Raw genomic sequence first — 15,076 nt, forward strand, 5'->3', positions numbered from 1 at the left:
ACTTGCTCAGATGTGGTTTGAGAGTACCAAAAGGCCTTTTACCAAAAAATCTCATTTTTGCATCCTCTGAGTTAGAATTGAGCCTGAAATCCCAATTATTTTAGCTGTTCTCTGGCATTAACTTTTAGAGAACTGACTGCTTTTTAAATTTAATTTTTTATTGATTTTATTTTTTAAAATACACGACAGCAGTGGAATGCATTACAATTCTTATTACACTCATAGAGCACAGTTTTTATATATCTTTGTATAAAGTATGTTCATGCCAATTCATGTCTTTATACATGTACATGTTTGTTTTTTTTTTTTTTTTTTTTTTTGCTTTACAATTCTTATTGCACATATATACCACACTTTTTTCACATCTCTGTTTGTATAAAAAGTAGGTAGACGTCTAATTTGTATCTTCATAAATGTACTTTGGATAATGATGTCCATCACATTCCACCATCCTTGCTAATGCCCTGCCTCCTCCCTTTCCCTTCCTCCCCTCTTCCCTATCTAGAATTCATCTATTCGTCCCATGTTCCCCCTCCTTACCCCACTATGAGTCAGCCTCCTTATATCAGGGAAAATATTCAGCATTTGTTTTTTGGGGATTGGCTTACTTCACTTAGCATTATCTTCTCCAACGCCATCCATTTACCTGAAAATGCCATGATTTGATTCTCTTTTATTGCTGAGTAAAATTTCATTGTGTATATATGCCACATTTTTTTAATCCATTTATCCACTGAAGGGCATCTAGGTTTGGCTCAACAGTTCAGCTATTGTGAATTGTGCTGCTATAAACATTGATGTCGCTTTGTCTCTGTAGTATGCTGTCTTTAAGTCCTTTGGGTATAGTCCAAAGAGCGGGATAGCTGGGTCAAATGGTGGTTCCATTCCTAGAATTCCAAGGAATCTCCATATTGCTTTCCCATATTGGCTACACCAATTTGCAGTCTAACCAGCAATATATGAGTGTACCTTTTTGCCCAAATCCTCGCCAACATTTATTGTTGTTTGTCTTCATAATAGCTGCCATTCTGAGTGGAGTGAGATTTTAGAATAGTTTTGATTTGCATTTCTCTACTAGAAATTATGAGCATTTTTTCATATATTTGTTGATTGATTGATTCTATATCCTCTTCTGAGAAGTGTCTGTTTAGGTCCTTGACCCATTTGTTGATTGATTGGGTTATTTATTTTTTGGTGCTCAGCTTTTTGAGTTCTTTTTATACCCTAGAGATTAGTGCTCTATCTGATGTGTGAGGGGTAAAGATTTGTTCTCAGGATAAAGGCTCTCTATTCACCTCACAGATTGTTTCTTTTGCTGAGAAGGAAACTTTTTAGTTTGATTCCATCCCGTTTATGAATTCTTGGTTTTAATTCTTGCACTATAGGACTCTTACTAAGGAAGTTGGGGCCTAATCCCACATGATGAAGATTAGGGCCTACTTGTTCTTCTATTAGACACAGAGTCTCTGGTTTAAGTCCTATGTCCTTGGTCCATTTTGAGTTAAGTTTTGTGCATGGTGAAAGGGGTTTAATTTCATTTTGTTGCATATGTATTTCCAGTTTTCCCATCATCATTTGTTGAAGAGGCTGTCTTTTCTCCAGTGCATGTTTTTGGCACCTTTGTCTAATAAGGTAGTTTTAATTTTGTGGGTTAGTCTCTGTGTCCTCTATTCTATACCACTGGTCTACCAGTCTGTTTGGTTGCCAATACCATGCTGTTTTTGTTACTATTGCTCTTTAGTATAGTTTAAGGTCTGGTATAGCAATGCCACCTGCTTCACTCTTCCTGCTAAGGATTGCTTTAGCTATTCTGGGTCTCTTATTTTTCCACATGAATTTCATGACTGCTTTTTCTATTTCTATAATGAATGCCATTGGGCTTTTGATCGGAATTGCATAAGATCTGTTTAGTGCTTTTGGTAGAATGCTCATTTTGATAATATTAATTCTGCCTATCCAAGAGTAAGGTAGATCTTTCCATCTTCTAAGGTCTTCTTTTGATTTGTCTCTTTAGGGTTCTGTAATTTTCATTGTATAGATGTTTCACCTATTTCATTAAGTTGATTCCCAAGTATCTTATTATTATTATTTTTTAGGTTATTGTGAATGGGGCAGTTTTCCTCATTTCCTTCTGAGAGAATTTGTCACTGATATACAGAAATGCCTTTAATTTATGGGCGCTGATTTTATATCCTGCTACTTTGCTGAATTCATTCTACTTCGTTGAATTCATTTACGAGTTCTAGAAGTTTTCTGGTGGATCTCTTTGGGTCTTCTAGGTATAGAATCATATCATCAGAAATAGTGCTAATTTAAGTTGATCTTTTCCTATACACGTCCCTTTGATTTCTTTCATCTCTCTAATTGCTCTGGCCAGTGTTTCAAGAATTATGTTGAATAGAAGTGTTGAAAGAGGGCATCCCTATCTTGTTCCAATTTTTAGAGGGAATGACTTCAGTTTTTCTCTGTTTAGAATGATGTTGGCCTGAGGCTTAGCATAGATAGCCTTTATGATGTTGAGATATGTTCTTGTTATCCCTAGTTTTTCTAGTGTTTTGAACATAAAGGGTGCTGTATTTTGTCAGATGCTTTTTCTGCATCTATTGAGATGATCCTATGGTTCTTATCTTTAAGTCTATTGATGTGATGAATTACATTTATTGATTTCCATATGTTGAACCAACCTTGCATCCCTGGGATGAATTCCACTTGATCATGGTGCACAATCTTTTTTGATATGTTTTTGTATTTGATTGGACAGAATTTTATTGAGAATTTTTGCATCTATGTTCATTAGAGATATTGGTCTGAAGTTTTCTTTCTTTTGATGTGTCTTTGTCTGGTTTTGGAATGATATTGGCCTCATAGAATGAGTTAGGAAGTGCTCCCTCTTTTTCTATTTCCTGAAATAAATTGAAGAGTATTCGTATTAGTTCTTCTTTAAAGTTCTTTTAGAACTCTCTGTGTATCCATCTGGTCCTGGGCTTTTCTTGGTTGGTAAGATTCTGATGGCTTCTTCTATTTCCTTGCCTTGATATTGGTCTGTTTAAATTGTGTATATCTTCCTGACTGAATCTGGGCAAATCATATGACTGAAGAAATTTGTCAATGCCTTCAATGTCTTCTGTATTATTGGAGTATAAGATTTCAAAATAACTTCTAATTATCCTCTGTATTTCTATATGTCTGTTGTGATATTACCTTTTTCATTATGAATGCTAGTAATTTGAGTTCTCTCTCTCCTTCCTTCTCTTTGTTAGCATGGCTAAGGGTCTGTCAATTTTATTTATGTTTTTAAAGAACCAACTTTTAGTTTTGTCAATTTTTTCAATTATTTCTTTTGTTTCAATTTCATTGATTTCAGCTCTAATTTTAATTATTTCTTGCCTTAAATTGCTTTTGCTCCTGGTTTGTTCTTTTTCTAGGGCTTTTAGATGAGGTCATTTATTTGTTGACTTTTTGGGAAAACTCTGTGCAATGAATTTTCCTTAGTATTTCTTTCATAGTGTTCCAGAGATTTCCATATGTTGTGTCTATCTTCTCATTTACCTCTGTGAATTTTTTAATCTCCTCCTTTATGTCTTATGTGACCCATTGTTGATTCAGTAGTAGTTTTTATTTTTTATTTTGTCATTGATTTCCAATTTCATTTCATTATGATCTGATAAAATGCGTGGTAGTATCTGTACTTTTTTGTATTTGTTGAGCATTACTTTGTGGCATAGTATATGGTCTATTTTAGAGAAAGATACATATGCTGCTGAAAAGAAAGAGTATCTGCTTAATGCAGATTGATTGTGTTATTGAGGTCTACAGTTTTTTTTTATTCAACTTTTGTTTGAAAGATCTATCCAGTGGTGAGAGAGGTATGTTAAAGTCACCCAAGATTATTGTGTTGTGGTCAATTTGACTCTTGAACTCGAGAAGAGTTTGTTTGATGAACATAGCTGCACCATTGTTTGGGGCATATATATTTATAATTGTTATGTCTTTTTGGTGTATGTTTCCCTTGAGCAATATGTAATGTCCATCTTTATCCCTTTTGATTAACTTTGCCTTGAAGTCTACTTTATTTGATATGAATATGGAAGCGCCTGCTTGCTTCCGTAGTCCATATGAGTGGTATGATTTTTCCTAACCTTTCATCTTCAGTCTATGTATGGCTTTTCGTATCAGATGAGTCTCCTGAAGGCAGCATAGTGTCTCATCTTTTTTTTTCCTTAATCCAATCTTCTAGCCCATGTCTTTTTGATTGGTGAGTTTAAGCCATTAACATTTAGGGTTACTATTGAGATATGGTTTGTATTTCCAACCATATTTGTTTATTTTTATTATTTAACTTGGTTTTTTTCTTTGATTCGTTTTTCCTTTAGTGTACTACCTCCCTCTGCTGGTTTTCATTGTTTTTTTTTTTTTTTTCATTTCGTGTTCATGAAGTATTTTGCCAAGGATGTTTTGTAGTGCCGGTTTTCTAGCTATAAATTCTTTTAACACTTGTTTATCATGGAAGGTTTTTATTTCATCTTCAAATCTGAAGCTTAATTTTGCTGGATACAAGATTATCAGTTGACACCCATTATTTTTCATAGCTTGATATATGTTGTTCCAGGATCTTCTAGCTTTTAGAATCTATGTTGAAAAATCTGCCATTATCCTAATTGGTTTTCCCTTATATGTAATCTGATTACTTTCTCTGGTGGCTTTTAAAATGCTCTCCTTATTCTGTATGTTGGGCACTTTCTTTTTTTTTTTATTTTTTATTTATTTTTTTATTTTTATTTTTATTTATTTATTTTTTATTTATTTTGGGCACTTTCATTATAATGTTTCTTGGTATGGATCTGTTGTGATTTTGAATATTTGGTGTCCTGTAGACTTCTTGAATTTGGATTTCCGTTTCATTCTTCATGTCTGGAAAGTTTTCTGCTATGTTCTTTTCAAGATGATATATTTGATCTTCATTGTCTGATGTCCTATCTTCTAAGTGGTTTACTCTGTTGGTAATGCTCTTATTTGAGTTTTTAATTTGATTTATTATTTCTTTCATTTCAGGAATTTCTGGGTTTTTTTTGTTTGTTTGGGGTTTTTTTTGAACCTCTGTCTCCCTGTTGAGATGATCTTTTGCTTCTTGGATTTGTTTATGTAGCTCATTGTCGAAGTGATCTTTCACTGCTTGTATTTGTTCTCTTATGTCTTCTTTGAGGTCATAGAACATTTTATCCATGTATATCCTGAAATCTTCCTCTGTCATTTTTCTGTTGTAGCTGTCAATTCTTATAATGATATGTTGTCTTCATTTGTTTGTGGTACTGTCTTCCCTTGTCTATTCATGTTGCTCATGTGTCTGCCTTTCTAGTTCTGTGGATCTTGGTGTGTTAGAGTTTTTACCCTATAGATTTGTAGTGCTCTTGTAGGGTTCCAAAATCAATCCTTTGTGGGGAAGGACCTTGTTCGTAGATCCTAATATCAACAATACATCACCTATGAACAAATTGTTGTTATTAAGACATTTATAATTTAGTATGTATGCCCAGAAATGTTGGATTAAATTATTATTTAAAATATAATCAGTATTTTATGAAAAGGTTTACAGTTTCTGGTGGCGGACAATGAACTGGGGGTCAAGCGTAGGACGATATGTTGAGGAGAGAAGGTGTGAGGGTATATAGTTAATATATCTTAGGAACTGTGAAGGAGAAATCTAATTAAGAGGGTTAATAGCAGGAGAATACACAGGAAATAATTTGGGGTAGACAGTTATGTGTGAAGTCAGTAGAGTACATAAAACAAACACACATGTTTTTGGAAAAATGCAGGATGTTAAAATAGTATAATTTGGAGGGTGAAGGAAGAAGAAACAGAAAAAAGGGAAATAAAGAAAACAGAAAAAGAAAATAAAAGGGCTTATGCAATTGCTCTATATTATATTATTCAGGTGACTCATTCCTCAAAGTCCTATTTCATACAAAGTTCTTGTTTTTACACATGTTGGGTATGTGAGGGCTAGAGGATAGAAGAGTAGAAGAGAAAGGAGAAAAAATAATCATCTTAGATGTTCGTTTCTTTCTCTTTTCATCCAGTAGATGGGGTTGTCTTATCCAGTAGGAGTCTCTGCCCTCAGGACAGTGTAGGTAACCAGGGTGTGAAGACTGGACCTGGTTTGGAGCATCTGGAAGTGGGGACTGCCACCCACCAGTCCCAGCAGGGAATATCGCCCAACGGCTCTTTTTTTGTGACCACTCCTCTGACTTGAGCCCCCTGTATCATCTCCCTCTCCTACCTAGAGATTCACAAATCCTGATCTCTCTGTTATGCTCCGGACTTTAGTCCCTTCCCCTCTGTTATTTATCAGGTACCAACTGTGGGGGACCTCCCACCCCCACCTCTCACCAGGTGGGCGGTGCCCTGTTCACACTGCACTCCTGTCCAATGGAGAGCTGTTCTTGTGTTGGGTGGCCTCTGTGCTGAGTTAACACTATTGGGGAGGAGGGAGGAATTAGAAATTAGGTACCTGCTCAAATGAAGATTCTATCTGATAGCCTTGCCCACCACAAAATGGCGAGGAAGGTTTTCCAAGATGGAGTTGGTCTGCTTCCAGTGTCAGGGTGTCTGGTGATGTGGAGGGAGCTGGGCAATGGCTTGTGCTGTGGATAGGTATCATCCTTGTGACCTGTGTGGGAGTGGCACACAGTCTGGAGTTCTGCAGAGGTGCTGATAGGTGTTTCTGTTAAGCTGCTTGTGAGCTATGCGTGAGCTAGAACTGTGGGCTTTGGGTCCAGAATCGGGAGAATTACTCGAGCCTAGAGGCTCTGATTTCTGCACAGGTGGTCACAGTGCTGGTGATTTCTATGAAAATCCCCTTGCCCCTGGAGATCCGATCTGGAAACTGCCCCCACATAATATGGCCAGGATGTTGAACCAAGATGGCAGCAGTCTGCTTTCAGTGCCGGGGTATCTGGTGAGGTTGGGGGAGCCGGGTGATGGCTGTGCTGTGGGTAGGTAGCAGCTGAGTGACCTGTGTGGGAGTGGAGTGAAGTCTTGGCAGTCTGCAGATGTGTTGATAGGTCATTCTGCTAAGGTGCTCACCAAGTCTTTCAAGGGCTTTGGGTCCTGCTCCAAAACTGGGGCCCGGAGTCCTGTGTGGGGTCACGGCCTCCAGTCATACATGCTTTAAAAATATTTCTGTTGTATGCTCAGCGTATTAACAGGTAGTACTAACATCTCCCTATAGGATGCAGGTTGACTTTTAGTCTGGCCAGGTGATCACCAGTAAGAGAAACTTGGCCCAGTTTTGTTAACCTGAGTGGGGGAAGGGGTGTGTCTGTCTCAGGAACTGTAGGAACACAAGTGTGCTGACAATGACAAAAAGCAAAAACTTGTGAAACAATAGCTTTTCTTCCTCCTACAGTGATATAAAGTAGAGAAAAGAAATAAAAATACTGATTTTAATTCAGTACTGCTGACAGCAATCTTTATACATGCAGTTATATTTGATTCTCATATACATATGTAGGCATTATATCTGATTTTTTTTATATATGTGGTTCTATTTGATTTTACTGGTGAGGAAATGAAACTCATAGAAGTTAATTAACTTGCTTGAATGATCCTGCCAGCACTGAAAGTGAACAACTCAGTTCATGTCATCTGATTGTTCTGATCTGTTACATGCCCACCTGCACCTCAACCATGTTGTCCCAGCCCCCCCAAATGGAAAAGAACTGAAAAGTGACACTAGAATCCAATAGCTGTGTTAGTTAAGCACTGTCACGCTTTTCCACAGTGTTATTGGAGGAATCTGGATTCAGCAGGATGTTGAAATAATATTACAGGAAGGGAAAGAATGGTGTGTTCTGTCCTCAAGTGAATTAGACAGCACTGGATTAAATCAGGGAGGTATAGTCTGTCCTTAATAACAAAACATCTCAAGGCTTTTAATAAGCTAATATGTATCAGGGCTCCCCTGATGTGTCCATGTTGTGTAGGGTAGGTTCTCTTCTCTGGAGGAATTCTGCTGCAGGGCTGGTATTCATCACAGTGATATGCAAGATAACTACCCTAAGTAATCTGTGCAAAACAGTATCTACTCTCTAGTTTAAAAAAGGGAAGGCAGAGTTTCAGAGGCTTAGAAGCATAGAAATGAGAGAGAAACAGAATCCAAAGCTCTCCTATCTCAGATGGAAAAGTGGCTGATTAGGATTCTCCTCCACTCACCTGGTAGAGAGTATGACTCACCCCAGGTGAGTGGGTGAAAAGCAATTTGCAAGTTGTTTTCAGTGTGAAAACCTAAGAGGGATGGCTGAGCTGGTTAGAAAAGAAGATTTAGCATCAGTGATGTGAGGACTTCTATTGTTCTTGCTTGCATAGTTTGTCACACTTAAAGCAAGTCAGATTCTGAAGGCTCAAACAAAAAGGAATGTTCAAGGACGTAAAAGAAGGCTTTTATTTCCCCCTAAGGATTTATGCCTTTGTGTATTAATCCTGAAAGTTCTTCAGTGTGATAGAATCTGCCCCTGGCTCCAGATCACATTTTAGGCTCTGTAGAGGATTAGAAGGAATCAGATAGTGGCCCCCATTTTTAAGGTATAAGTAGAGGAAGGAGGAAAGTAGCAGATAAAATGCTAAGAGATTTCCAACAAGGGAGAGGCCATTTCTAGCTTGGAGATACCAGGGAAGAGTAGGGACATTTAAGCTGGTTGCTAAAGAATTAGGGAGAAATAATGACAACTGAAAGGATAAGTGTAGATAAAATAATGCAGTTGGGAACTTTTCTTTTTGGTATAGGGCTGGAGCCCTTCAGGAAACTGAGGCAGCATGAAAACACTCCTTCAAACCCTTATTTTTGTAACCAAGTCAGAAAAGTTTAAAACATGTCACTCAGAGTAGTGGGCATGAGTTCATTAGAGGTGATAGGAAAAGGGAAAGAGGGGACACTCTTAAGGGAGTGCTGAGAGCCACAGCCATGTCGGAATGGCCCCTGGCATTTTGCCAGAAGTAATGGTTGAGAGGTGACGCCAGCTAGCCATTAAGATTATGATAATTAAGCTAAGCTGTGTATACTTTTGAGTTCTCGAAGAGTTCCCATTGAGTTCCAGTTGAGCTCTCGCGGGGATTCCCGGAGAGTTCGTGTTGGTGGGTGGAATTCAGGTGGAGAGAGTTCCGGTTGGTGTGTACAGTGTGCCTGGAAGGGCCACATGGGTGGCGTGAGTTCGGAAATAAAGTTTGTTCCTGCTTGAGTGGCTCGTGATTTGTGCCCAGCCAGACTGCGGCAAGGGAGAGAAGGGGTCCTCTCAGGAAGGAGAGGGATGGCATGCCTCTTCTGCACTCCAGTTTTATTGGGAGTACCAGGAAAGTTTCCTGAGAGTCCCTCCCAGGTTAACCTCTGACTTTTGACTGACAGCAAGATGACATCAGATGTTCAAGTCCCTACCACCATGACAACTCTAGATCACTTGTCCCACGCTGGTTCTAATTGAATTCTCAACCATAAATTCTTGCAGATTCTATGGTTAGAATGAATTATCCTTATCTCCCTGAGTTTTGGGATCTAGCCTTTGAAGAGGGTCAGAAAAGTCTCCCCCTTCTGGGTAACTTGGGTTCCTCTTATTTCTTTATTTTGGCCTGCATTTCGCCTGCAGATAACAGGTGGTTTGCTGAGGAATGTGACAGCAAACTGTTGACTTAGTGGAGCAGGGCTGCAGATAAATGGCTTCTTGGAAAAGAAAGCATATGGGGGTCAGCACAGTGGGCCCAGTTTATAGAATTATTTCTTTAACCTCATGTTCTCGCCACTCATGTCTTTCTGTCCTGTCTCTTTCTTGAAAGGGAAGCTCAAGCAATGTCCTTTGCTAGCAGATTCATGGTAGGTAGAGGATGGTGTGGAAGATCAATGTTGAAGTGACTAGAATACTCCAATGCAATGTCTGCATTGGCTCTGTCTCAGGTAGTGGAGACTCATTCAGATTGTAACCAGTGTACAGTAGAATTCACACTTGCTTTCCAAGAAGGCTCTCTGGCAATTTGAGACACATAGTCAATGTGAGCCACTATTCTCAGATGTAGGAGTGACATTACAAGATAAATGTGGTCTCTTCCCTCATAACTTGCCTTTGAGTGAGAGGAGATGAATAAAGAAGTGATATCCACATATTTAATTTCAGGTAGTCCTTGCTCTGCAGACGAGTACAGAGTGAGAGACAAAGGGGGAGACAGAAGTCCTGAGGACTTTAGTGGATCAACATTACTGAGGACAGAAAGGAAGGGGATTCATGGAGAAGGCTGGGATGACTATACAGTGCTTATGTTCTGAGGGCAGCATCAAAGTGTGTGTGTTTGGGGGCGGTGTGTGTCAAAGATGACTGTGTTGTCCCTAATAATGATTTTAGTAGACAGAACTGTTTACTGTCTTAGACAGTGTAAGAAAATGTTATTTTCTTAATAAGTCTGGAAGATAATTATCACCATCTCTCTTTCATAGATGAAAAGAAGGATTTTCAGAGAGCTGAAATAATTTTCCCAAGATCACTCGGGTAGAATGTGACTCGTGTGCATCTGTTCCCAGCCCTCAAACTATGAAATCTTGAGTACAATAAGACAGGTTGGAAGGTATATGGAAAGATCTAGAAAAAGGGAAGGAAGATGACACATTCAGGTTTAGATTTACAGACTGAAATGCCACTGTGACATTTACTACTGGTAATATGTGGCTGGAAGAATTGGATCTCGAGGTGGGGAGAGAAGAGGACTGGAGAGTCCATCATAAAGGTAATTGCATGGGTCAAATGATCATAAGAACGATAAGATGTTTTAATTAAAATAATTTTTACTTAGGTAGCATCTCAGGCTCCACCATGGCTCCTTATACCTGTCATCTCATTTAGTCTTTGTAAAAATTAAGTTCAGAATGCTGAGACTGTATTGTCAATGTGCCTGTGGTCCTGCTGTCTGGAGGTGATGGATCTTGTCTCTAAACACAAGAAAGTGACTTTGAGCTCATGCTGTTTCTATTTTGAGGCATACCTAAGTTTACCAAAGTAGAAAGAATGTTCAGAGAACAGCCAGGGACATCATGAAGTCGAGTTCTATCCTTAGCTCCAGATGGCATGGCTTGTTTTCCTCCTGCTCCATGGTATGCTAATTGTGTTCATTTTCCCTCTACCTAGCAATTGAGTGCTCCCTATTTTATTTCCTTTCTTTCCAAAAGAAAATGTCAAGGACATGTTAACTGCAAACATTTCATTGTATAGGTAGGTAGTAAATGACCAAAAAGCAGAACTCATGATTATGGATCCTTCCGTCATTTAAAAAGAAAAAGTAATCAAATATATTTTAACAGGTATATAAAACTCGTGCATATTAACAAGATAATATGTGATATTTCAACAGATGTATACATTCACATTTACACATTGTGTTAGTGAACTTTTTTTCACTGTGACCAAATAGCAGACAAGAACGTCTTAGAAGAGGAAAAGTTTGTTTTGGTGTGGAGTTTCAGAGGTTTGGTCCATGGCTGGGCCCAAGGTGAGGGAGAACATCATGGTGGAAGGATGTAGCAGAGGAAAGCTTCCAATCTCATGGCAGCTGGAAAGAGAGATGGAAGGGGAAAGGGCCACAGGTAACATGCAGCCTTCCAGGGCATGGCCCCAGTGACCCACTTCCTCCAACCACACCCCATATTCCTACACTTAACCATCCATTAAACCCATTCGATTAAGATGAAGTAATTAGATTGTGGCTTTTATAAATGCATCACTTCACCTTTGAATATTCCTGCATTAACATAGGGGATTTGGGGGGGACACCTTATATCTAAACCATAATGTATATGTATCTCCTCAAACAGCTACCAATTTCCTGTGATTAAAACTCTCATAATCCTTGCTCCTAGCTTTTTTAAATGTGTAGAAGATTTCTGTTATATGGCACAGTAGCATATCAGAGATTCTTGCTACTATGTGATTGCATTTTGGTACCACTTGATCGAACTTGCTCTGTCCTTTCCTCCCCACTACTCTCTCCAGCTTCTGGCAATCACAGTTCTACTCTCAACTTCAAATTCTAACTGTAGAAAAGTTAATTCTCAAGGAGCAGTTCTGTCTGTTCTCTCCTTCATCACATCCTCTATCCACTGGTTTCAGCAATGCTATTGATGCCCTTTCCAGAGGTTGAGTTTGCATAGTAGATAAGTGGTGAATGCTGCGATCTCACCAAGCTTACACACTGGCCCAGGAGCTTGACTTTAATCAACTCACGTATTTGCATAATGAGAAGTTGTGTTAAGTGGTATGGAGAAGGATCTTTGCAAGTTTATAAAAGTGAGACCCAGTCTGGTGTGTCTGAGGACTTCCTGAGTAGCAATCTGGTGAGCTGAAGAGGTATGGAGCCACCACAGTTTCAGAAGCTTCACAGAATTGGGACAAGGTTAGGCAGGTGATGCCAGTTCTTGGTATCCCTACCCGATTATGCAGTGCCATCTAGTAGGTTGAAGAGCAGTAAAAGTCACTGAAAAGGTTAAGGTAAAAGAGTGACATAATTGGACAGGCACATTGAAGAGATCATTCTGGCTCTTGGGCTTAGGAGGTAGCCAGCAAGTTGAGGAAACTCTACAGAAAACTTTTTCAAAAGAGGATGTGAGAGCAAAGATGAAAAAAGAAGGTTCAGATCTCAAAGGCACTAATATTATGTCTGCAAATAAAACAGTATCCAGTGCTCAGTAGTTTTTGGATGAAATAATAAAAGTGGATGCATGAAATAAAACTGAAGAATTGTTGGTCATTTATATCTGGGGAAAGCTAAAGGGAGGGGAGATGTCAAAGATGGGCCTAACTGTTTCATAGATAGATAAGGCTTTGGTGCACTGGGAATTTGAATTTTTGTTTTGTTTGATTCAAGTCAGCTGACTTTTTTTCTGTGACAGACCAGCTAGGAGCTAGTAAATATTTTAGGATTTTCAGGTTGTATATTCCCAACTGCTCAGTTCTAGTATTGTTAGCACAAATGTAGCTGTAGATAATGTGGAGTGTGGTGTTCTAATAAAATATTATGTCCAGAACAGGTAGTGGGCAGGACTTGATCCATAGGCTCTAGTTTGCCAGCCCTAGTGTGAACCACAAATCCAATATTGAACAAGTTGAATTTCGGGTATTTCTGAAGAATCCGTGTGAATTATATTTACCTAATTACATTATCTTTACATTCAGTCTTTAAAAACCTTATTTTATTAAAAAAATTTGTAGTTATAAACAGCATACCCTTATTTTGTTTATTTTATTTTAGTATTTAAAAAATATTTTTAGTTATGGATGACACAATACCTTTATTTATTTGTTTTATGTAGTGCTGGGTTTGAACCCAGTGCCTCATATGTGTGAGGCAAGTGCTGTATCACTGAGCCACAATTCCAACCTAAAAAACCTTATTTTCAATAATATTTAGCAAATTAGAATATGATTCAATATCCATCTTTGAGTTCTCTTTTAGGGAACTCTGTCTCCAGAAGAGGAATAACTAAGAAATCAAGGGTAGTCAGCATGTTAAAAAAAAAATTAAGAAATTACTCCTCTGTCAGCAGTACTGTCTCACCCAGAGCTAATACAACAGGCACACTCTGTTAGCATTTGTTTAGTCAATTTTCTGAGCTAGTAATACTTAGTGAAGCTATTAGGAAAGGTTTATTTTGCCTCATGGTTCTGGTCTCAGGTCAAGGAGTCGTGTATGGTGTTGACATTCTTGTTGGCAGAGTCACAAGACAGCCCTGTGCATCATGACTTGATGAGAGACAGGAAAGACAGGAACCAAACTAAATGAATTTTACAGTAGATCCACTCTAGAGATATCCTGCTACCCCTCTGATCCTTAACCTCATAACCCATTAATCCTAGGAATGAATTAATCGATTTTTAACAAAAGAGCCCAAATAACTCTGTAAGGGTCCTGCATTGGAGGTTAAATTTGAACAAGAGTTTTGGAGGGAACAAACCATATTTAAGCCACAGCACCATAAAAGTTATAAAAAGTCTAGAGATTCCACATAAGACTGTCCTGATTTCTTCTGAAAAGGAAAAACAGATGTATAAAGGAAGTTGTGAAACCAAGTAAAACTGGCCCCTTTTATTTTGGGTGTAGAAAGCTTTCATAGAAGACTTACAATGATTCATGGGTGCCAATTCTTCAGTTAGTCTAGGAGCTTTGAATTCTGCAGGTATAAAATGAGGATGCACCTTGTTATTGAGGAGATGGAAACACAGATGGCTTATATGTTCTTGATGTATAATTTAGTAGGATTGTATTTCTTTTACCTTGGATGCTTTAGGAGGAAGGGGTGGGTCTTACCCCCACATACTTTATTTGTTTACTTCTGTGCCCAGTTTCTGAAGGCATTTTAAGTTGTTTGACCAATGATGATAGTGAAACTTAGGTCCAGAGATCTTCCTGACTCTGCCAATGTACAATTCCTCTGTGTTTCCATTATACTGTAATAGACTATAAAGAAGTATTTTAGGTCACCCATTCTGACTTCCAGTGAGAAATGGTAAATCACGAGATCCAGAAAAGAGGATCAGAGATGTACCTTTATATTCACTGAGTTCCTGAAACACCACAAAGATTTCCTTCTGCATGCCAGCCCTAGGGACATCTTAGTTCAGTGGTTCCACACATTTTATTTGCCATCACCTGGGGAAATGAAAAACACACCTGTATGCATTTCACACCCCAGGGATTGTGATTTAATTGGATGGGGGTGTGGTCCAGGCTTTGGAACTTTTAGGAGATCCTTGAGTGATTCAAATATACAAGCAAGGTATGAAGCCTGGTTCGTTCAGAGTGGAGAGTCAGTTGCACACCAACTCCTCCTCTCAGTCTCTGTGTTGGGGACTGCACACAGATGAAATTCTGAATCCCTCCTCTAATACTAGGAGCCTTTAGCAAATGAAACATACTCCTAATATTATATAGACTATTTTCTTCCTACAATATATTGAATAAAAGGGGGTGGTGATAGCTATAATTTGAATGAGTATAATTTCAATGAAGTTTCCTATTGTAATAGATAAGTCCTAATCTTCTGTTCCCA

General features: G+C 38.5%; 1 protein-coding gene across 2 annotated transcripts in view; it reads left to right on the forward strand.

Moving 5' to 3' along the window:
- Grm7 (glutamate metabotropic receptor 7) overlaps positions 1–15,076 on the forward strand; it is an 837,641-nt gene that overhangs the window by 701,509 nt on the left and 121,056 nt on the right. The window lies entirely within an intron of this gene.

Source organism: Marmota flaviventris, chromosome 20, assembly GCF_047511675.1.
Source record: "Marmota flaviventris isolate mMarFla1 chromosome 20, mMarFla1.hap1, whole genome shotgun sequence".
NCBI classification, from domain to species: Eukaryota; Metazoa; Chordata; class Mammalia; order Rodentia; family Sciuridae; genus Marmota; species Marmota flaviventris.